This window comes from Lithobates pipiens, unplaced genomic scaffold (genome assembly GCF_037356315.1).
Source record: "Lithobates pipiens isolate NorthernLeopardFrog02 unplaced genomic scaffold, aLitPip1_a1.2 Scaffold_28, whole genome shotgun sequence".
Taxonomy (NCBI): domain Eukaryota; kingdom Metazoa; phylum Chordata; class Amphibia; order Anura; family Ranidae; genus Lithobates; species Lithobates pipiens.
The window spans coordinates 101,777,732-101,802,858 of NW_027507789.1; positions in this window are offsets into that span (position 1 = coordinate 101,777,732).

Below are 25,127 nucleotides of genomic sequence, written 5' to 3' on the forward strand. Positions count from 1 at the left end.
AATTTTTCAACACACTTATCAATTTAGTGGCATATTAATATCTTATTATTTACCACGTATTTATCACTGCTGCACGCTATGCATATGTTATTTACCATATTACTAATTCCCGCTGCTTACGTAGTTGTCTAGTTTTGTGTCTACGTAGTCAAGCTTGGTCTAATTTATAGCCATCTTTTGTGGTACCTGATTGGCTGTGTTCAGGAATTGTTGTATAATATTGTTGGCAGTGTGTCTCTATTTTCTATATTCTGCATATTAGTAGTAGTTAGCTTTAGGGGGGTTATATATGTACTTCCCTTCCCTCTCTCCTCCTGTGTAATTCATATATACACTCCTCTGGATAGGATCTGATATCTATATGACACCTCTTGTGGCTCTGTGATAGGCTAATGGTGGAGGCGTACCTCTAATTTATGTACACACCCCATTTGAGCAAATTTACAGTGGCGCCGAACCCCTTTTATAAATAACCTCCTCAAATTCTGGGCAATGTCTTGCTTGATGGTGGAAATTAGGTCCACGGAACGCGTGTAACCAACGTCATTTCAGCCAGCATGAAGAACCAAGATGATAGAACCGGAAACATGAGCGCGAAGTTGCAGACATTCCGGAAGGACCTGAGGTCATCATAACCCTTGTAGCCCAAGCCAGTGGACCCTGGCAAGATCATAGGTGAAACCCAAGTTTTTCCCGTAGGTCCGAACTTCCGCACAGTGAGCGGCGCAGTAGATGAAGGAATCACAAAGTATCCATATCAGAGCTGGACGACAACCTGAAATTTAAACACAGCAGATGTGGGTGGACGTACAACGAAAAACAAGATGATTCCCATCTACCCAGGCGCAGAAGTTCCGTATCGGAGAAACCCATGCCAGAAGCAGCAGTTGCAGCACCGATGCGGAACAAGTGGGTTGAGAAATCGAGCGAAGGGAGGCCCATAACCTCGAGGCAATGGTGGAAAACCTGTAAAAATTGAAATCTACTCAGGGAGGAGGAGTCGGCGTGAACGAAAAATGTGGGGGACGAGGGGGCGCGCGGACACGAAAGGAGAGGCCGGAGACGCAGGACAAAAGGGGCTACTGCAAGGGTACAGGACTACCCTTCAGCCCCTGCCGAAACTATCAGTCTTTGAGGTCCACAACAAAAACATCCTCCATCAGGATGCCACCCACCAACGACCTGGATTTAGAAACCAATTAGTCAATGCAAAAGGCACCGAATAACGCCCAAGAGAAGGCCACCCGAAAAAGAAGGGACTCAAACGCTGAAGGAACACGCGGGCGGCAACAGGGAAAGGATACCAGAGAGGATCTGGAGGGAAATCGGGCACCTTGAATCAGGGGAATGGGTAACCCGTTTCCAACCCCGCAGTACCCGTCGAACAGGAAATGTTTTAGTAATATCCTCCCACCCGAGAAGTTGGAAACAAAAGGACAACGCCGACATGGTTGAGGAATCAGTGAAACCCAAAACGCCTCTCTGCAGCAAATGAACTAGGTAAGCAAACAAAGCCATACGTCTGTCATTTGAAGAAGAAATTGAAAACTCACCACCCGATACTTGTGTCCACTCGTGCCACACCCGAAAGCAAAGTCCGGAGGAGGTCTAGTAACCACCGGAAACGAGGTTCCACAAGTGGGCCAGACAGGGGAGGTCCTCCAGGGAAGCCGACGGAGCCAGGGAGTGGAAACGATCGAGCTGTAGATGGGAGAGAGCATCAGCGATATCAATAGCGGCTCAGGGAACATGCCTAGCCCTAATATAAATGTTAAAATGTAAGCATTTTAAAACCAAAAACCGGTGTAACAATACGACTGGAGGGGAACTGGCTGACTGCTTGTTCACTACCTGCACCATGCTCATGTTATCCGACCAGAAAACTACATGATGATTGCGCAACCGTTCACCCCAAAGCTCAATGGCAACAATAATCGGAAAGAGCTCTAAAAGGGTGAGGTTGCGCAACAAATCCATGTGGGCCCGTGAGGCTGGCCAACACTCAGCAGACCACTCCCCTTGAAAAAAGGCGCCAAAGCCACAGGAGCCTGCCACATCGGTGTATAACTCCAGCTGCGGGTTCGGTACTTCCTCTCGCAGCCAACAAGACTGTCCATTGTAGGACTGAAGGAAGGTTAACCAAATACCCAAGTCGTCACGCATGGGCTTGGTGATCCGGACATAGTGGTGAGTAGCAGCTACCCCTTTCATGGCCCACGCCAGGCGCCTGCAGAAAGCTCTTCCCATGCGTATGACTCTGCAGGCAAAGACCAAGTGACCTAGTAAAGATTGAAGTTGTTTTAACTGTAATTTCTTGGCCCCCTTTGCCAAGCGGACCAATGAAAGAAGCCTGGCTAGCTTGTCGTTAGGCAGCCGAAAAACCATCGCCACCATGTCTATTTCTATGCCTAGAAAGGCCAAAACCATCATGAGACCTTCGGTCTTGTCAGTGGGCAGTGGAACGGCGAATCGCCAGTAGGTGTCCTGAAAAACAGAGAGGAGGCGCTGGCACGGACCACTGTCTGCTGGGCCTAGGAAGAGGAAATCGTCTAAATAGTGCAGTATGGACTGAAAACCAGCCTCCTGGGTGACTACCCATTCAAGAAAGCTGCTGAATAGCTCAAAGAAATAACACGAAATGGCACAACCCATGGGGAGGCACGTACTGAATAAATAGCTTCCCTGAAAGTAGCAGCCCAGGAGGTGGAAACAGTCCGGGTGAACCGGAAGGAGGTGGAAGGCGGACTCGATGTCCGCCTTTGCCAGCAAAGCCAACTGACCAGCAGCCCTAACTAGTTGAAGCGCCCTATCGAATGAGGCGTAATGGATTCCTCCTTGTCGATGCCGTTGTTGACCAAAGAGCCAGAAGGGTAGGATAAGTGATGAATAAGGCGGAATTTCCCCCCCAACTTTTTTGGGACCCCCTCAGGTTGTGGTAAGGAGGGAGATCAAATGGGCCTGCCATACGTCCCAACTCCAGTCCCTTCTGAAGCTTCTCGGCCATGACGGACTCAAATTCAACTGCAGATTTTAAATTGGGTGCCATGGTAGGTGCGTCTGACGGGGAGAAGGGTATCCAAAAAACACGGTCCAGGCTATCTCTCAGGATCAAGGCCTCCCTATGAAGGGGGTACTGGTCTAGCCAGGGAAGCATCTCTAAGACGTTCACTGGCATCCTCCGGTTTGGAAAGGTCAGGCTTGGCTCCTGGCCTGGGAAGTGGTTGTTTTCCCCTCCGGAAGCACTGGCTGGTGGGGTGAGTGCCCCCGCAACTAGAGCACCTGTGCTTGAAGTGGCACGCGGTGTACCATTTACAGTGGCTCTCATTGAACAACCAGAAAATACCCTTTTTTGGAGCTGCCGACGCTCCAGGGGAAGCGCCAGCCAGGGGCAGAAAGGCCTGTGAGGGCACATAAGCAACAACCACAGGCTACCGTCCTGACAATCAAAATGAAGCTCCTTGCGCACTGCCATTTTTTGGTGAAACTGGGTGTCGTAGTGAAACCAACATTGTCCCCGTGTATGCACCCCAAATAAGGTCTAAGTAACAAAATAGAGAAGTGGCTAACTCCGAGAACCACTCACACAGCACTCCCGTGTAAGCGCAGAACCCTTGTAGCCAGTTCCCGAATGTCCTAGGAAGCTGTTCACAGGGCTGAACTACAAGGCACATTTGAATCTCCTGCCCCACTGGGCGCAGGGAGATTCTGCCTAAACATCACAGCTGGAGCAGAGTTCCAACACCTATTCATATCTCCCGCCCCCCCGGGCGCAGGGAGAGAAGGATCCACTGGGGGCAGCAGAGCTGGCGCCAAATCCCCAGTGGAACCGCCATCAGGGAGGCTAGGGCGGGCGGCCACTGAGGAAAATGAGGAGAGTACTTTATGGAGCTTTTTACACCGCCCCGACTTTGCGGAGGACAGACGGACAGAGGATCGTGGACTCCTGCCGACAACCACCCCCTGCATGCCAAGGGAGCGGGGGCAGGCTCAGGTATGGCAGAGAAACTCACGAGCGCAGTGCCAGAGAGCGATTCGGCTCCAGCCCGGACAGGTTCATCACAGCAGGCAGGGGAAGGGGCAGTGTGCGGAGTAGCCTGAGCAGAGCTCATCGTGGCTTGAGGGCTCCGCGAGCGGGGATAATGGAAGGAGACCCGGGCCATAGTCTGTGTACACACTGGCGGGGGAGGCCCAATGAGCGGGGCCCCGGCGACGGTGGCGGAGGCTGTATGAGACCCTGGAAGGACTGGGGCTCAGGCGAGAAGGCGGGCGGGCCTGTCTTTCGAGCCCTGGGCCCTTCATGAGGTTCCTCAGGGGAAAGATGAATACTTGAAATTAATGTCCGAGGGTTGATCAGAGTTTGATCGGTGAGCTGGCTAATTGGCTCTCAAATTTGGCAGATGTTCCTGCTTGGATGGGAAAAGGATAACTGACAATTGTCTTGGCAGCTCCTCTTTTCTGTCAGATCAAAGGGGTGTTGACAGCGACCAGTCTGGTCATCTTGTTTAGGGGTTGGTTGCTGGGAGATGTTTATACTCATGACCATGTCCTAGGTACACTTTGTGATACATATTCATATCTCTGCATCTATAATGTTTACAGACTACAAATATCCATATTATTGTTCATCATGAGATTTTCTTCATGCTACATCTCCAATGTCTAGTTTACTTAGGAGGAATAAGGGGTACCAGTGGTTTCCCATATGACCTAACATGTCTGGACTTGACATTTTACAAATTATCTGAGGAAACTAAATATGTCCATATTATGGCTGTGCTATTATTACTTACTTATTAGTTATGAAACATGCTGAAATTTCATACTTATTCCACTGTTTAACCACTTGAGACCCGCACTATAGCCGAATGACGGCTACAGCGCGGACCTCCTTTGTCTTCGTCCGGTGCACGAGCGGCCTGCGCGCCCTGTGATCGGCGAGTCTATGAGACTCGCCTGATCACTGATCCGAGCAAGGGGTCGATCCCGACCCTTACCACGTGATCAGCTGTCAGCCAATGACAGCTATTCACGTGATACAACGGAGCCGGTAATCGGCTATTATTCCTCCTCGTGCTGTCAGCGCGAGGAGAAAAAAAAGAGCCGATCACCGGCGGCCGCGATCGTATCACGGCCAGCCCTGCCAGTGCCCACCTGCCCCCTGCCAGTGCCACCTGATTAAAAAATAAGTGCCCCCCCGTCAGTGCCACCCAGCAGGGCCCACAGTGCCACCCAGCAGTGCCCACAGTGCCACCCAGCAGTGCCCACAATCTGCCTCAACAACGGTGCTGCACCCCAGTGCCACATATCCATGCCCATCAGTGTCATCTACCAGTGCCCATCAGTGCCGCCCATCAGTGCCCAGCAGTGCCACCTATCAGAGCCACCTATCAGTGCCACCTATCAGTGCCCATCAGTCCCATCTATCAGTGGTACCTATCAGTGCCCCTTAGTGCCACCCATCCGTGCCACCCTATCTGTGCCCATCTTTGCCCATCAGTGCCGCCTTATCTGTGCCCATCAGTACTGCCTTATCTGTGCCTATCGGTGCCACCTTATCTGTGCCTATTAGTGCCGCCTTAACTATGCCTATCAGTGCCCACCAATGCAGCCTATCAGTGCCGCCTCATCAGCGCACTTCAATGAAGGAGAAAAATGACCTGTTTGCAAAATTTTATAACAAACTATTAAACATGATTTTTTTTTTGCATCTTTTTTTGTTTGTTTAGCAAAAAATAAAACTCCCAGCTGTAATTAACCACTTTCAGACCGGACCATTTTGCTGGTAAATGACCAGAGGTCTTTTTACACTTTGGCACTGCGCTGCTTTAACTGGTAATTGCGCGGTCATGCAATGTTGTACCCAAACAAAATTTGCGTCCTTTTCTTCCCACAAATAGAGCTTTCTTTTGATGGTATTTGATTGCCTCTGCGATTTTTATTTTTTGCGATATAAACGTAAAAAGACCGCAAATTTTGAAAAAAAATGATATTTTCTACTTTTTGTTATTAGAAAAATCCAATAAACTCAATTTTAGTCATACATTTAGGCCAAAATGTATTCAGCCACATGTCTTTGGTAAAAAAAAAGTCAATAATTGTATATTTATTGGTTTGCGCAAAAGTTGTCACATCTACAAACTAAGGTACGTTTTCTGGAATTTACGCAGCTTTTAGTTTACGACTGCCTATCTCATTTCTTGAGGTGCTAAAATGGCAGGGCAGTACAAAACCCCCCCAAATGACCCCATTTTGGAAAGTAGACCCCCTAAGGAAATTGATAAGAGGCATGTTGAGCCCATTGAATATTTTATTTTTTTGCCTCAAGCGATTGAATAATGACAAAAAAAAAAAATTTTTTTTTTTTTACACAAAGTTGTCACTAAATGATATATTGCTCACACATGCTATGGGCGTATGTGAAATGACACCCCAAAATAAATTCTGCTGCTTCTCCTGAGTATGGGGATACCACATATGTGGGACTTTTTGGGAGCCTAGCCGCGTACGGGGCCCCGAAAACCAAGCACCGCCTTCAGGCTTTCTAAGGGCGTAAATTTTTGAGTTCACTTCTCACTACCTATTACAGTTTTGAAGGCCATAAAATGCCAAGATGGCACAAAACCCCCACAAATGACCCCATTTTAGAAAGTAGACACCCCAAGCTATTTGCTGAGAGGCATGTTGAGTTCATGGAATATTTTATATTTTGCCACAAGTTGCGGGAAAATTACAAACTTTTTTTTTTTTTTTTTTTTTTTAACAAAGTTGTCACTAAATGATATATTGCTCATGCATGCCATGGGCATATGTGAAATGACACCCAAAAATAAATTCTGCTGCTTCTCCTGAGTACGGGGATACCACATATGTGGGACTTTTTGGGAGCCTAGCCGCGTACGGGGCCCCGAAAACCAAGCACCGCCTTCAGGCTTTCTAAGGGCGTAATTTTTTGATTTCACTCCTCACTACCTATTACAGTTTTGAAGGCCATAAAATGCCAAGATGGCACAAAACCCCCACAAATGACCCCATTTTAGAAAGTAGACACCCCAAGCTATTTGCTGAGAGGCATGTTGAGTCCATGGAATATTTTATATTTTGCCACAAGTTGCGGGAAAATTACAAACTTTTTTTTTTTTTTTTTTTTTTTCACAAAGTTGTCACTAAATGATATATTGCTCACGCATGCCATGGGCATATGTGAAATGACACCCCAAAATAAATTCTGCTGCTTCTCCTGAGTATGGGGATACCACATATGTGGGACTTTTTGGGAGCCTAGCCGCGTACGGGGCCCCGAAAACCAAGCACCGCCTTCAGGCTTTCTAAGGGCGTTACAGTTTTGAAGGCCATAAAATGCCAAGATGGCACAAACCCCCCCCAAATGACCCCATTTTGGAAAGTAGACACCCCTAAATTTAGGGGTACACTAGTGAGACTAGGTAATAAATGGCGGGTGCCCTGAAACTATAAAAAAATAACTAACCAACCAGCGTCACCTGTAACAGTTATATGGTGATCACTGGTGAAAGGGTTAACTAGGGGGCAATTAGGGGGCTTTATGCGGTAGTATATGGGGGTCCCTGGCGCTATAAAAAGCTGCAGCGAACCTAAATACCTACCTGCCTAACTAGCGTCACCTGTGACACTAATACAGCGATCAGAAAAACGATCGCTTATTAGGCTGGGTTCACACTGGAGCGATGCGGGAACGCCACGAATGCGCGGCGGGTTCCCGCATCGCATGCCTCCCGGCGGCAGTTCACACTGCCCTATGCGAACTGCTGGGAGTGTCAGTGAAATGTTACTGACACCCCCAGATCAGTTCGCATATCGCAGTGCGATCTGCAAACTCGGATCGCATGGTGTGAACACCCATGCGATCCGATTCTGCTGCGGGCCAAAAAAAGGGTCCCGTGCGAATTTGCGGCGGGTGCGGCGGGTGCGGCGAATGGCTGAACTCGAATCGCACAGAGATCGGATGTGATTTGCACTGCAGTGCGGTGCGAATCACATCCGTTCTCATAAACCGCTGCAATGTGAACCCAGCCTTAGTGACACTGGCGACGGGGGGTGATCACGGGGTTAAACCTTTATTGGGGGGGTTAGGGGGGTACCTTAGAACTAAAGGGGGCTAACCCTAACTGCCCTAACAGTTATTAGTCACAAATGACACCCGCCGGGTGATCAGGGGGTTAAACCTTTATTAGGTAATAAATGGCGGGTGCCCTGAAACTATAAAAAAATAACTAACCAACCAGCGTCACCTGTAACAGTTATATGGTGATCACTGGTGAAAGGGTTAACTAGGGGGCAATCAGGGGGCTTTATGCGGTAGTATATGGGGGTCCCTGGCGCTATAAAAAGCTGCGGCGAACCTAAATACCTACCTGCCTAACTAGCGTCACCTGTGACACTAATACGGCGATCAGAAAAATGATCGCTTATTAGGCTGGGTTCACACTGGAGCGATGCGGAAACGCCGCGAATCCGCGGCGGGTTCCCGCATCGCATGCCTCCCGGCGGCAGTTCACACTGCCCTATGCGAACTGCTGGGAGTGTCAGTGAAATGTTACTGACACCCCCAGATCAGTTCGCATATCGCAGTGCGATCTGCAAACTCGGATCGCATGGTGTGAACACCCATGCGATCCGATTCTGCTGCGGGCCAAAAAAAGGGTCCCGTGCGAATTTGCGGCGGGTGCGGCGGGTGTGGCGGGTGCGGCGGGTGCGGCGAATGGCTGAACTCGAATCGCACAGAGATCGGATGTGATTTGCACTGCAGTGCGGTGCGAATCACATTCGTTCTCATAAACCGCTGCAATGTGAACCCAGCCTTAGTGACACTGGCGACGGGGGGTGATCACGGGGTTAAACCTTTATTGGGGGGGTTAGGGGGGTACATTAGAACTAAAGGGGGCTAACTCTAACTGCCCTAACAGTTATTACAGTCACAAATGACACCAATGCAAAAAAAAAAAAAAAAAATGACATTGGTGTCACTGTGACTGGGGGGCAGGGGTAATTGGGGGGGTGATCGGGGGGTAAAGGGGGGGTGTGAGTGTGCCTGGCATGTTCTACTGTGTGTGTGAGTGTTGGTGCAACTTACTGATCCGCTCTCCTCCGTGTCGGAACGAAAAATACCGACACGGAGGAGAGAATACATCACTTCCTCTCCTGTGTTTACATTACAGGAGAGGAAGTGATGTCACCGGGGATTTCTATTCGTCGGGAGCGATCGCGAGGGGGTGGCCATGAATGAATGGCCGTCCCCTCGTCCGGGATCGCTCCCGTACGAATACCGACCGCCGCAGGCACCGGGCGGGGGCCCGATCGGGCCCCCGACCCGCGGGAGGCAAGGGACGTACATGTATGTCCTTATGCCTGCCCGTGCCATTGTACCGACGTACATCGGCGTGCGGCGGTCGGCAACTGGTTAAATACCACCAAAAGAAAGCTCTATTTGTGGGAAAAAAAATGATAAAAATTTCATTTGGGTACAGTGTTGTATGCCCGCGCAATTGTCATTCAAAGTGCATCAGCGCTGAAAGCTGAAAATTGGTCTGGGCATGAGGGGGGTTTAAGTGCCCAGTAAGCAAGTGGTTAAGCTTTATGTGCACTAAAGTATTTACGACCGGAATCTGCTGGTTTTCTGAATTGAGAGGGTGACAGTTTTACAAAAGTCCTGGAGATACTGCCTGGAGACATTACCTGTTTTTACAGACCTAGCCTGGTTCTGCTTTTTGTTGAGATAACAGCTCCTTTGAAGGATAAACCTATGAATTACTGAACATAAGGGAGGAGGGAGTGTTCAGATTTTTAATGTAATGTTAAACTGTTAGCCAAGCTGTCATGGCTGCCCTAAGGTTCTCAAATAACATTGCCACTAGCTACAGCTTGTCGTGTGTCCAGTACATGATATCGTTACACCTCCCCCCTTAGGTGGTTGCATGGGAGGGAACTACAATTTCCTTCCTGACGCAACCAACTCCTGCGGGCTCGGCTTGTCGTGGCAGCCCATCAGCATTGCCATGGGTGCTGCCTTTCTTAGGCTGGATTCACACCTATGCATGTTTAGTGCTTTTTGCATTTTGCATTTTGCAGATTTGCACTACAGAATGTGTTCCATAGGAAACCATGTTAAATGAACTGTAGTGCAAATCTGCAAAATGCAAAAAGCACTAAAACTGCATAGGTGTGAATCCAGCCTTATACTGGATGGTGAAATCATATTGCTGCAGAATTAAGCTCTACCGAAGGAGTTTGCCATTCTCCCCAGCAACACGATTTAGCCAGCTCAAGGGATTGTGATCTGTGATCACAGTGAAGTGCTATCCATAAAGGTACGTTTGTAACTTCTGGAGAGCCCACACGATCGCAAGACACTCCTTTTCAATCATGGTGTATGCTACTTCCCTGGGATGCAGCTTCCGGCTCAGGTAGAGGATGGGATGCTTCTCTCCGGCATCATCCACCTGGCTCAGGACTGCATCCAATCCATAGGCAGAGGCATCTGTCTGTAATAAGAAATGGCCTGTGAAGTCTGGAGCCTGTAGCACAGGGGCGCTGGCCAGCACCTCCTTCAAGGCCTGAAATGCCTGCTCACATTCTGGTGTCCAAGACACCACTTTGGGCAGTTTCTTTTTGGTTAGGTCAGTCAGAGGTTTGGCCAGGCTACTATAGTTACATACAAGCTTCCTATTGTAGCCAGCGGTCCCCAAGAAAGACATAACCTGCTTTTTGGTTTGGGGGTAAGCCAGGCCAGGATGGCCTCAACCTTCCCTGTCTCGGGTTTCAGGGTGCCTCCTCCTACCTGGTGTCCCAAGTACTGCGAGAGAGAGGGAGGGGGGGGGGTGGAGAGAGGAAGGAGGGACAGCAGCCCCCCGATCCTACACCACAATAGCAATATGTGTTTTCCAGAGTTTGACAATCAGCAGATAAAGATACTCCAAATACCTGGTGCTAGCGCTTCAATCATCCCGGCGCCATGATTGTTATGGTGTCAGGATGATTGAAGTGCATTATTTCTATTATTACATTGCAATATGAAATGAAATCATTCAACTCACCATAATGCAGAATCAGTGGTAGCCATGCGCGCGTCACTAGCCATGTTGCCTGCCACCAGATGCCATCAGGTGTCCCAAGCGGAGTCTGTCCTTACATCAGGTGCCCCATCAGAGGTACCTTCCTCACATCTGTGTCCATCAGCGGAGCCCCTCCTTACATCTGGTGCCCCTCTGACATCCACAGACCGCCCCCCCACACCCTGCACAGACCTGCCCCCACATACTCCACAGACCGGCCCCCGACATACCACTGGCCCCCAACATCCACAGACTGGCCCGCGACATACAACTAGCCCTCCACATCCGCAGACTGGCCCCCCACATCCGCAGACTGGCCCCCACATCCACAGACTGGCCCCCGACATCCGCAGACTGGCCCCCACATCCGCAGACTGGCCCCCACATCCGCAGACTTGCCCCCACATCCGCAGACTGGCCCCCCACATTCACAGACTGGCCCCCGACATACCACTGGCCCCCATATTCACAGACTGGCCCCCGTCATCCACATACCATGACTGTTACTGGCCCCCAACATCCGACTGGCTGCCGCCCCGACATCCGACTGGCTGCCGCCCCGACATCCACATTGACAGACTGGCCGCCTTTGCCGCGCGCAGACATTTAACTGTGGCGCCGCCCACCGCTCTTTACACTGACACAAACACACACTAGCAGTGGGGGTGGGCGGCGCCACAGGTGTAGACCAACTTCTGGTCTTCTTAAAAATGGCGGCTGTCGGAGACATTGTCTCCCCCGGCCGCCGACCTCTAGCGGCCGGCGGCAAACCGAATTTCGCGGGACATTTCCCGGGACAAAATTAATTCGGGACAAATGTCCTAATCGCGGGAATGTCCCGCGAAATTCGGGACAGTTGACAACTATGTAGTTAGTAGTTAGGTTCCTTTGTTATTTGTCTTTTGGGGTTTGTTTATGTTCACATGTGTTTTCTGTGTTAATGGATTGCTTTGTTTCACTATAAATATCACTTTACTATCTATATATATCCTTTGTTTGGTCTCAGTTCCCTTGTGTAGCTATGTGTCTGGTCTCCCTAGCCGCTGATCCTAACATAATCGTGACGCCCACCAACGACCAGATCAGCTACACTTGGGAACTGGGAGCCAGTTGCTTTGGATTTTTGCTTTTCCTTTCACAATGCTGCGAGTGCAGGTTATTTGCCATGTGCAACTTGCAGTAGAGGATAAGGATTTGTGTCATTCACTTTGGCAGGATCTTACTGAGGAAGAGCTGCTTGAAGGGATTTTGACTGCACATGCCCTAGCCGTTGAGGGTAGATTTTCACTTCGCGAAGTACAACCTTTCATTCAGGTCTGTTCTGAGCTACTATTTCAGGTTACCTCTCAGGGCAATGATATTTTCACTCCTCCATTCACTTTGTACCAGGCTGGATTTTTGGGATGGTTGCTAAAACATTGTGCAGGTGTGTTTCTCCAGCGGTATTCAGCCTATCCACAACAGGTGGTGTTGGAATGTATTGCTTCTGTGCACTGTTTAATTGAGCAATGTGAGCAAGGGAGAGACAAACTAACTTTAGTTCAAATTTTACTACAAGCTTGGTCAGAGATCATATACTCAGTGCAAGATGAGTCACATAAGTACCCTGCCACCAGTAAGCACACTTCCCCTGTATGCAATCCATTGAAAGCTCCCCCTGCAGTGCCGTTACCCATAGCAACATCTCAGGCCCCTTCCTGCCTTTCTAATACTCTTCCTTCTATTCTTCCTAGTACTGTTACTACCTTCCCATCAGCAGTACAGTCTGGCCAGCACAAGGCAACTACGTGCAGGACTCCAGTATCTAAGCCAAAGAAACAAAATTTGTCTCCTGCTCTTATACCTGTGCCGCTATCCATGTTGCCTGCTGATCCTGTTCTCACCAATCCAGTGCCTGATGCGATCCAGTCCTCCTCCATGCAGACGACTGCTGCTGATGCGATCCAGTCCTCCTCCATGCAGACGACTGCTGCTGATGCGATCCAGTCCTCCTCCATGCAGACGACCGCTGCTGATGCGATCCAGTCCTCCTCCATGCAGACAACCGCTGCTGATGCAATCCAGTCCTCCTTGCAGACTGTTGCTGATGCGATACAGTCCTCCTCTATGTTGGTGCCTGCTGCTGATGTCCATGCCTCCTCTATGTTGCCTCCTGCTGCTGATGTCCATGCCTCCTCTATGTTGCCGCCTGCTGCTGATGTCCATGCCTCCTCCATGTTGCCGCCTGCTGCTGATGTCCATGCCTCCTCCATGTTGCCGCCTGCTGCTGATGTCCATGCCTCCTCCATGTTGCCGCCTGCTGCTGATGTCCATGCCTCCTCCATGTTGCCGCCTGCTGCTGATGTCCATGCCTCCTCCATGTTGCCGCCTGCTGCTGATGTCCATGCCTCCTCCATGTTGCCACCTGCCGATGGGGTCCATTCCTCTTCCATGCTGCCGCTTGCCGATGGTGTACATTCCTTCTCCATGCTGGCGTCTGTTGCCAAGCTTGCCATGGCGGGTTCCCAGGCTGCCACTGCCCAGCTTGACTATGCTGGTTCCTGGGCTGCTACCCAGTCTGCCACTGCCCAGCTTGACTATGCTGGTTCCTGGGCTGCTACCCAGTCTGATGTGCCCGCTGTCCAGCCTGTTGATCTGGTGCCCATTGTCCCTCTGGGCTATGCTGATTCCAGGGCTGCCGGCCCTCTGGGCTATGCTGATTCCAGGGCTGCCGGCCCTCTGGGCTATGCTGATTCCAGGGCTGCCGGCCCTCTGGGCTATGCTGATTCCAGGGCTGCCGGCCCTCTGGGCTATGCTGATTCCAGGGCTGCCGGCCCTCTGGACTATGTCAAATTCCTACTTGCTGTTAAGCTGGACTCTGACTGGGTTAAATTCCCACTTACTGATGTGTCTGAGGCTTCTAAAAATCCAGTGTTATTTTGCCTAAAGGGGTTGTCTGGGTGGGTCAAGATCCCTACATCTGCTCATCCTGAGTTCTTTTTGCAGCCAGAGGAGCCTGTTGTGCCAAGGCCAGGAGATCCAGATCTCCACTTTTAACTTGAGAGCCAGATCTGCTGTTACAGCCCCGTAGTAGAGGTCCCATGGGAAAGGACAGCGTTCCATTTGAGCTTTGTCCTGACCCAGGAGTCATCTCTGTGATCTTTGGTGCATTTGGGGACCTGAGTGGGGTAACCTATGTGCTGGGCAGACCCGAGGGACAGGTACTGTGCAGAGCGTCCACTAGCAACAGAGGGAGAGAAGGTCCAGTCGTGAAGGAATGCCCTGGTATCAGGATACCTGCACGGACCAGGGACTCTGGCATTGGGCGGTTGAGTGTCCTTTGGTGTCCCAAAATTGGGACACAGACTGCTTTTGAGAATAAGCCTTTGGTGTTGCGCCTCCTTGGGGATCTGACAAGCAGAAAACCCAGCCAGTATTGGGACCCCGGCGGCAGGGTTCTCACCAGGCCTTCAGACATGGACAGTGGAGTGCTCAGTCAGCTTGCAGACCCTGGTGGTGGGGCCCTATGGAGCGTCCAGAGGCCGCTCCTTACCACTTAAGGACCAGGCCTCTTTTTCAGACTTGTTTAAAACAGTTTTTTTGCTAGAAAATTACTTAGAACCCCCAAACATTTTATATTGTTTTTTTTCTAACACCCTAGAGAATAAAATGGCGGTCATTGAAATATTTTTTTTCACACCGTATTTGCGCAGCGGTCTTACAAGCGCACTTTTTTTGGAAAAAATTCACTTTTCTTTAATAAAAAAAATAAGACAACAGTAAAATTAGCCCAATTTTTTTTTTTATATTGTGAAAGATAATGGTACGCCGAGTAAATTGATACCCAACATGTCACGCTTAAAAATTGCGCCCGCTCGTGGAATGGCGTCAAACTTTTAGCCTCAAAAATCTCCATAAGCGACATTTAAAAAATTCAACAGGTTGCATTTTTTGCGTTACAGAGGAGGTCTAGGGCTAGAATTATTGCTCTCGCTCTACCAATCGCAGCGATACCTCACATGTGTGGTTTGACCACCGTTTTCATATGCAGGCGCTACTCACGTATGCGCTCGCTTCTGTGCGCAAGCTCGTCGTGACGGGGTGTTTTTAAAAAAAATTTTTTTTTTCTTATTTATTTTAATTGATTTTATTTATTTTTACACTGTTTTAAAAAAAAAAAAAAAAAAAAAAAAAAAAAAATGGATCACTTTTATTCCTATTACAAGGAATGTAAACATCCCTTGTAATAGAAAAAAAGCATGACAGGTCCTCTTAAATATGAGATCTGGGGTCAAAAAGTCCCCAGATCTCATATTTGGGCTAAAATGCAAAAAAAAAAAAGAAAAAAAAGAAAATCTGACATTTAAAAAAAATATACCTTTAAGAGGTATGGGCGGAAGTGACGTTTTGACGTCGCTTCCGCCCTCCTATGGTATAGAGACGAGTGGGGGCCATCTTAGCCTCACTTGTCTAAATACCCAGCTAGGAAGAGGACCCGATTGCCTCCGCCGCTACCGACGGATCCGGTAAGCGGTGGGAGAGGGGTGGCACCTCTCCCGCCGCCGATAGCGGTGATCTCGTGGCGAATCCGCCACGGAGACCACCGTTATCCTACAGCCGACCGCCGCCTGAAGAGATGGATATCTCAGTTGTGGCAGCAGCTGCTGCCGTTACCGAGATATCCCTCTTCAAAAATAGGACGTACATCGGCGTGCGGCGGTCGGCAAGTGGTTAAGGGGGGAATCTGTTAGGATTAAGTTCGCCTGCTGGTGGCACTATCCTGCTCTGGGCTGTTTGCAGTTCCAGTGTCCACCAGCAGGCTGATGTAATCAAGCTAATTAATGTTCAGCTGCCTGGGGGCTACTTAAGGCTTCTCCTCCCTTTCCCTGCTCCGCCACGATTCCGGTCCCTTCCTTGCTGTGCCTAGCTTGAGACAGTCTGTACCGTGCTGCCTTGTTCCTGCGTTGCTTCTGTTCGAGTACCCTGTTTAGAGCCCCCTTCCTTGCAACCTTGCATTCCCTGTACCCTTGTCCTTTAGATGGTTTTTGTATATAGTTAGTAGTTAGGGTCCTTAGTTATTTGTCTTTTGGGGTTTGTTTATGTTCACATGTGTTTGCTGTGTTAATGGTTTGCTGTGTTTCACTATAAATAAATATCACTTTAATATATATATATAAAAAATATATATATATATATATATATATATATATACACACACACATATCCTTTGTTTCATAGTTAGTAAGGCTGAATAAAGACACCAGTCCATCCAGTCCAACCTGAGTGAGTGTCTACCCCTATCCCTGTACATTGCACACTCACATCGGTCCCTACCCTCAAAGAGCCCACAGTCCAAGGTCCCCATTCATTTACTAGGGCCAATTTTGGACAGAAGCCAATTAACCTACCTGCAGGTCTTTGGAGTGTGGGAGGAAACGGGAGTACCCGGAGGAAACCCACGCAGGCAGAGGGAGAACATGCAAACTCCAGGCAGGTAGTGTCGTGGTTGGGATTTGAACCAGTGACCCTTCTTACTGCTAGGTGAGAGTGCTAACCACCACACCACTGTGCCGCCACTGGTCTCAGTTTCCTTGTGTAGCTACGTGTCTGGTTTCCCTAACCACTGATCCTGACAGTAGCTGGGGCATTCTTCATCCCAAACGGCATGCCAGTAAATTCGAACAAGCAGAACGGGGTGATGAAGGCCAACTTTTCCAGAGCCTCAGGGGCCAGAGGAATTTGCCAGTACCCCCTGCTTAGATCCATGATTGTGATATAGCGGATCTAACAACTCATCAATCCGGGGCATGGGGTAGGCATCTGCAGTGGTGATGGCATTCAGCTTCCGGTAGTCCACACAGAACCTGTTCGTCTGGTCCTTTTTGGGGGCCAGGACTACTGGGGATGCCCAGGCACTGTGGGACCTCTGAATCACCCCCAGCTGCAGCATTTCCTCCACCTCCCTCTTCATGACGGCCAGCACCTCCAGGGAGACACGATAGGCCAACTCTTCAATGGAAGGATGTGCCCCAGTGTCCACCTGGTGGACAGCTAGATGCGTCCTTCCAGGTTTTACCATAAACCTGTTGCCATGTACTGCCAGCACTCTCTTCAGCCCAGGTACCTGGTTGGGGGTAAGATTGGCATTTATCAGGAGTTCTGAGTCTACCTCCCTGGTGTCAGCTAGAAGGTCTAGAAGTGGATCAGCCTCCTCAGGCTCTGGCCTGCTGCAGAGCGGCATGACATATGCCGTGCGCTCATGATGGGCTTTCATCATGTTCACATGAATGGCCTTCTGCCGTCTACTCCCTTCTCCCAACCTGACCAAGTAGGTGACATCAAATGGCTTTCCCATTCTGCTTGGAGTTTGTTCTGCCACAGGGAAAGCAGAACATACACCTGCTGACCAACCTTATAGGCCCGCTCCCTAGCATTACAGTCATACCACTGTTTTTGCCTGGTCTGGGCCTGGGTCATGTTTTCCTGCACAATCCCCACCAGTGTCTCCATTTTATCTCTGATAAAACTCCTGAGGCACCTCTCTGTAAGCAAACAGAAGATGAGGCAGATATAATTTCCAGTCTTTGCCCGGGGAGTGCACAAAGGTGTGCAACATTTGTTTCAAGGTGTCATTGAAACACTTGCACAAGCCATTTGTTTGTGGATGATAAGGACTGGCCATGATATGCGTCATCTGTATTTTCAGACATAGAGCTTGCATCAAGTAGGACACAAACTGAGGGCCTTGATTGCTAATGAGCTCGGCAGGGAATCCCACTCTTGTGGAGATTCCCAGCAGAGCATCAGCGACCTTGTCTGCCCAGAGGGAGGAGAGAGCCACAGCCTCTGGATAACGTGTGGCATAGTTGACAACTGTCAGGATAAAACATTTTGCCTGAACTGCTAGGGATGCCAAAGGCCCAACGATATCCACTGCCACCCTTTTAAAAGGTTTGTCAATCGCCAATCGAAGGCAAAGGTTTTAGCTGAGCCCTGTATACATCCCCTACCTTGCCAACTTCCTGCAGGTAACACTAAATGTCTAAATACCCAGCTAGGAAGAGGACCCGATTGCCTCCGCCGCTACCGACGGATCCGGTAAGCGGTGGGAGGGGGGTGGCACCTCTCCCGCCGCCGATAGCGGTGATCTCGTGGCGAATCCGCCACGGAGACCACCGTTATCCTACAGCCGACCGCCGCCTGAAGAGATGGATATCTCAGTTGTGGCAGCAGCTGCTGCCGTTACCGAGATATCCCTCTTCAAAAATAGGACGTACATCGGCGTGCGGCGGTCGGCAAGTGGTTAAGGGGGGAATCTGTTAGGATTAAGTTCGCCTGCTGGTGGCACTATCCTGCTCTGGGCTGTTTGCAGTTCCAGTGTCCACCAGCAGGCTGATGTAATCAAGCTAATTAATGTTCAGCTGCCTGGGGGCTACTTAAGGCTTCTCCTCCCTTTCCCTGCTCCGCCACGATTCCGGTCCCTTCCTTGCTGTGCCTAGCTTGAGACAGTCTGTACCGTGCTGCCTTGTTCCTGCGTTGCTTCTGTTCGAGTACCCTGTTTAGAGCCCCCTTCCTTGCAACCTTGCATTCCCTGTACCCTTGTCCTTTAGATGGTTTTTGTATATAGTTAGTAGTTAGGGTCCTTAGTTATTTGTCTTTTGGGGTTTGTTTATGTTCACATGTGTTTGCTGTGTTAATGGTTTGCTGTGTTTCACTATAAATAAATATCACTTTAATATATATATATAAAAAAAAAATATATATATATATATATATATATATATATATATACACACACACATATCCTTTGTTTCATAGTTAGTAAGGCTGAATAAAGACACCAGTCCATCCAGTCCAACCTGAGTGAGTGTCTACCCCTATCCCTGTACATTGCACACTCACATCGGTCCCTACCCTCAAAGAGCCCACAGTCCAAGGTCCCCATTCATTTACTAGGGCCAATTTTGGACAGAAGCCAATTAACCTACCTGCAGGTCTTTGGAGTGTGGGAGGAAACGGGAGTACCCGGAGGAAACCCACGCAGGCAGAGGGAGAACATGCAAACTCCAGGCAGGTAGTGTCGTGGTTGGGATTTGAACCAGTGACCCTTCTTACTGCTAGGTGAGAGTGCTAACCACCACACCACTGTGCCGCCACTGGTCTCAGTTTCCTTGTGTAGCTACGTGTCTGGTTTCCCTAACCACTGATCCTGACAGTAGCTGGGGCATTCTTCATCCCAAACGGCATGCCAGTAAATTCGAACAAGCAGAACGGGGTGATGAAGGCCAACTTTTCCAGAGCCTCAGGGGCCAGAGGAATTTGCCAGTACCCCCTGCTTAGATCCATGATTGTGATATAGCGGATCTAACAACTCATCAATCCGGGGCATGGGGTAGGCATCTGCAGTGGTGATGGCATTCAGCTTCCGGTAGTCCACACAGAACCTGTTCGTCTGGTCCTTTTTGGGGGCCAGGACTACTGGGGATGCCCAGGCACTGTGGGACCTCTGAATCACCCCCAGCTGCAGCATTTCCTCCACCTCCCTCTTCATGACGGCCAGCACCTCCAGGGAGACACGATAGGCCAACTCTTCAATGGAAGGATGTGCCCCAGTGTCCACCTGGTGGACAGCTAGATGCGTCCTTCCAGGTTTTACCATAAACCTGTTGCCATGTACTGCCAGCACTCTCTTCAGCCCAGGTACCTGGTTGGGGGTAAGATTGGCATTTATCAGGAGTTCTGAGTCTACCTCCCTGGTGTCAGCTAGAAGGTCTAGAAGTGGATCAGCCTCCTCAGGCTCTGGCCTGCTGCAGAGCGGCATGACATATGCCGTGCGCTCATGATGGGCTTTCATCATGTTCACATGAATGGCCTTCTGCCGTCTACTCCCTTCTCCCAACCTGACCAAGTAGGTGACATCAAATGGCTTTCCCATTCTGCTTGGAGTTTGTTCTGCCACAGGGAAAGCAGAACATACACCTGCTGACCAACCTTATAGGCCCGCTCCCTAGCATTACAGTCATACCACTGTTTTTGCCTGGTCTGGGCCTGGGTCATGTTTTCCTGCACAATCCCCACCAGTGTCTCCATTTTATCTCTGATAAAACTCCTGAGGCACCTCTCTGTAAGCAAACAGAAGATGAGGCAGATATAATTTCCAGTCTTTGCCCGGGGAGTGCACAAAGGTGTGCAACATTTGTTTCAAGGTGTCATTGAAACACTTGCACAAGCCATTTGTTTGTGGATGATAAGGACTGGCCATGATATGCGTCATCTGTATTTTCAGACATAGAGCTTGCATCAAGTAGGACACAAACTGAGGGCCTTGATTGCTAATGAGCTCGGCAGGGAATCCCACTCTTGTGGAGATTCCCAGCAGAGCATCAGCGACCTTGTCTGCCCAGAGGGAGGAGAGAGCCACAGCCTCTGGATAACGTGTGGCATAGTTGACAACTGTCAGGATAAAACATTTTGCCTGAACTGCTAGGGATGCCAAAGGCCCAACGATATCCACTGCCACCCTTTTAAAAGGTTTGTCAATCGCCAATCGAAGGCAAAGGTTTTAGCTGAGCCCTGTATACATCCCCTACCTTGCCAACTTCCTGCAGGTAACACAGGACTGACAGTAGTCATCTATGTCAGCAAGCATCGTAGGCCATTAAAAGTTATGTATCAAATGCCCTTCATAAATGAAAACATAGACATGGGGTACAGGAATGGGTCCCCCAAACTTCCGGTGAGAGTAAGAAACTTCTCTGGGATGATGTCTGTTTCTTCTATCACCTCTGGATCTGACCAAAGTGACTTTAGCTCCGGTGTCACAAAAGCCGTTACAGTACGGTGGCATACGATGACTGGCTGCAAGTAGGCATTGGTTCCTGGAGGTTTCCCACTGACGAGCAGCACAGCAGAAGGGTTGCTGGCCGGATGGCCAGGGGATGTCATTTACTTGTGCTCAGGGCACTGTGTCCTGAGATGTCCGGCTTTCCCACAGTTGTAGCATCTGCGGTTGTCAGTCAGGAAGGCCTTGGCACCAGGAAGTACAGGTTCCAGCCGCTGAGGAACTTGGTTGGCAGGCAGAGGGGGGGGGGGGGGGGTGCCATGTGTGATTTTCCTCCTTTCCAGCCATTCGGAGGAGTGGCTATAGGTATCTGCTAGTTCGGCTGCTGCTTTGGCAGATGTTGGCTTTTGATCCAGCACAAACTGTCTGTAGGACAGATGTGCAAAAGTTGATCTTCAATCATAAGATCTTCCAGGGACTAAAAAGAATAGGCTTTCAATGTAGCTGGCCAGCTAAAACCTGGCCTAGGTTGCTAATGTGATTTCCATGCATATACAGATGGACCTGCTAATAACCTTAATACAGTTTATATGCTCACATGTGAGAGATAAAAACAGAGTTATTTACTATGACACATAACAGTTGTATATTGTGTTCACAGAAGCAAACAAGAAACATATGCCTTTTAAGATTCATTATATGAAAGTAAAAGGAAAGCTCAAAGACACAGCAGAATTGAAACCAGAAAGCATAGAGTTAAACCTTTGTGACTCATCAGGAGTTTTGTCCAATCACAGCCAATCTCACACTGATCAAGAGTCTTGGCCAATCACAGCCAGCCTTACACCTATTATTTTGTCTGCAAAATTGCAAAATTACCCAGCACATGGCTAGAACTCATTACACCAGAGAGGGAGAGGATCTGCACAGATTAAAGATCCAGCCAGAGTTCAGTTTTATGGAAGCAAGTGGCCAAAATAGGTATTTAATACAGTTCTATATGTTACTATTGTTAAATAATGAGATTAGAACTGTATACTGAACTAGTTATGTGTTCACTTGTAATTTCACCAAACCAGACAAACAAACCAGCATTATCAAAAAAAAAGCAAGAAGACACTATAGCAAGCGTTCAAGCAAACAAAACTATTTATTGAGATACCTCTCAGAGAGATCATAAAGTGTCTAAAGTATTTAAAGTGAAAGTACAGCTACTGAAGAGAGAAATATATCTACCATTTTATGTAGAATGACAAGATTGAGCAGTTGAACCGCTGTTTGTTATACTTTATTCAACAAATGTTTGTACATGCACTGCCTGCTGCTAAATTGTCAGTGTTATATATGAAGAAAAGCTGAAGTTAATAAAGAAGATATCGTAGAGATTTGGTGTGCTCTTTAAGCCTACTGCTTCCATAGAACGTTGCTAGAGGAATTAGAGTAAGAGACAGTCCTGTTTGGACTAAAAGGTCAGAGATTAAAATTCTTCTAATGCCACAGCGCATAAGGCACTTCATAGTGCTGCACCTGCCACATTCAAGCCTTTAGTCCACTGTCAGAATGTGGTGCTTAAGCGACTTGCCACATCCAGGTATGAGTCCCCAGGCCCCTTTTGCAAGGACCTAAAACGCTTCCAGTACACTTCCGTACGCTTCCAGTACATTTAGCTGAAACTTTTGGATGATTGCACCCTTTAGGGCCTCATAATCGTTGCCCTGCTCTTCTGACAGTTTGACATAAGCATCCAGGGCCTTGCCGCATAGCCCTGGTGTCAGGTACAGGGCCCATTGTGCTAGGGGAAGATGGTAGTGGCGGCAAGTTTTTGTCAAACGACAGTAGACACACATAAATGTCACTATCCTTTTCCATAACGGGAAATGTGGCTGCCAGGGTCACTGTCAGAGAGGCATCCTTGTGCTCTAGGGATCCGAGGTTCTGAGCCTGTCACTGCGGCTGGAGCCTAGTCATCTCTAACTCGTGCCGACAATCAGCCTCCCTCTGTGCCGCCTCTCTCTCTCAGCCTGGCATTCCGTGGGCACTCTCTCAGCCCTGCGTTCTGCAGCCTCTCTCTCAGCCTGCTGCTTGAGGAACTGCTGGTACACCACAGGATCCGTCTCCCTGAGGTGTAGCATTTCCTACATTTGAGGAAAATCTATGCTGGTTTCAGGCAATCTGGTGCTAGCCTGCTCATGGCTTGGAGGTAACAATCCATGGTATTTCAGTGTCGGTCTCTGCTTGCCCATCTGGGAGGCTGCCTCTGAACCACTGGGCTCTGTAGTAGCGGAAACCCTTTCTGGTTCAGTTTCCCCCAGGTCCTGGTCTGCATGGATATCAAACTCCTGTAGGGCATGTATCAAGCCTTCACATTTTTTGCCACCGACGTCAATTCCTTTTCCTGCGCACTCAGCAGTCAGTTCATTTTTGCTCATCTTTTTATATGCTGATAACCCAGACATGTTGCAGACAGATAAGATAGAACAGAAAGAAGAGATAAGAAGAAGGTGTAGGAAGGATCAGAGAGGACCGGAGTGGGACGGACCGCAGGGATGGATAGAGGAGGGCCGGGCATGACCGTGTGTCTAGTGACACACGAAGGGGTGGGATTTAGAAGGGAGAGGCGGGGCCGAAGGAAGGGGAGCGGCCAGTTAAAAGAAGGGGGCGGAGCCGGGAACGGGCAGTGCGGAAGGAGGAAGACACGAGGAGGCAGTTTTTTCACTGCTCCTCGTTTTTTCGTCCCGAACATGGCCGACGTGGAGGCGCTTCTGGAGAGGCTGCGGGTGGCGGCATCATCGCGGGGACCGGACTGGCTGCACCAGCAAGTGGCGACGGCGCTGGACGGGTCCGTGGAGCGGGAGGATCGGCCAGGAGGCGCGGATGGCGGCGGAATGGCGGCACGTGGGCGGATTTCCCGGCTGCCGACAAGGTACTCGCCTGGGACTGTGGGGGGGCCTGGTAGACTGTTCAGGAGCCCGCGGGGGGAGCACTCCCTCCCCCCTGCTAAGAGGAGCCAGCCACTACATCCGGAGGGGTTGGGGCGGCCTGCAGGCCGCGGACATGCGGGAGGGGGCGGGGCCACGGAGTTACATGGCGGGCCTTTGCCAGGCCCGAGCGGGACCTTATCACCGGTGGTTTTGGATGCTGCAGCCCTGCAGGGGCCGGGGGGGGCTTCCAGAAGGAGGGTCAGGCGCCCTACGGATGTCGGAAGGGTGGCCGTCCGCAAGGGGACTTCCGCGGGCGTGTCTCCCCCGGCCGCTCTGCACGTAGCGGGGGGGGCGGACGGCAGGACCCCCCGCACGGCTCGTGTACATGGACGCACGGCTGCGGATGTCCGCAGCAGGACCGTAGTTACCCCGCCAGCAGCCCTGCGGGAGACGAGGGGGGCGGGCAAACGGGCTCCTCATGGCACGGCCAGGAAGGGTGCTTTTGCGGCCAGGGGTCCACCATTGACGATCCCCCCCGGCAGCCCTGCACGGGTCGCGGGGGGTTGACGGAAGGAGCAGCGTTGGGCCAGCCGCTGGGGGCCGAGCGGGCGGGGGTAGGGCCAGTCCGGAGGGGGGGCAGAGACTGTCCGGTGACCAGGGGCGGGCATCACGGAGCGGGAGCGGTGCCCGGAGCGGCCCGCCTGCCAGCCGAGCCGAGAGACAGCCGGTCCCGCTGGACAGCGGGGGGGCAGCCGCCAGTCAACGAGGGGCGTGGAGCAGCCCGCCTTCCAGGGGCCCCTCGCCAGGGGGGTCGCCGTGTGCGGAGGACTTGGCCGGTGCGAGCAGATCGGAGGGGGAGCTGTCGGAGGAGGAGGAAGTGCCCAGTCGACCGATCACGTCCAGGGAGGTCCGAACAGCGGCTGTGGGGAGTCCGCCCAGTCAGCCCGGTAAGTCGACCGACAATGTTGTTTTCACTACTGCTTTACGGGGTTTGTTGGATTCTGTGTCGGGGGGGGGAAGGTCGGGGTCTCCCGCGCCGCCGCTGGCGACCTCTGCCCAGCCGCGGGGCGGGAGTGCGCCCGACGAGGTAGCGCGGGGCCAGCTGCAGGACCTGTTGGAGGGTTTGCGGGTTCTGGTGGGCCGTGTTGCTGGTAACCCGGTTCTGGATCCCGTGGTGGGGCGAGGTGTCGACTGCGTGGAACAGGTCGGCGGTGCGACTCCTGGGGTCGCCGACGGGGTGCTCAGTGGGGGGTCGGGGGCGATACCCGTGGGCGGTCAAGTGCCGGAGGTTTCGGATAAGGTGAGTACGGCAGGTTCGCCGGGCACGGAGAAGACGGCGAGGTCGGACATTGTGAGGAT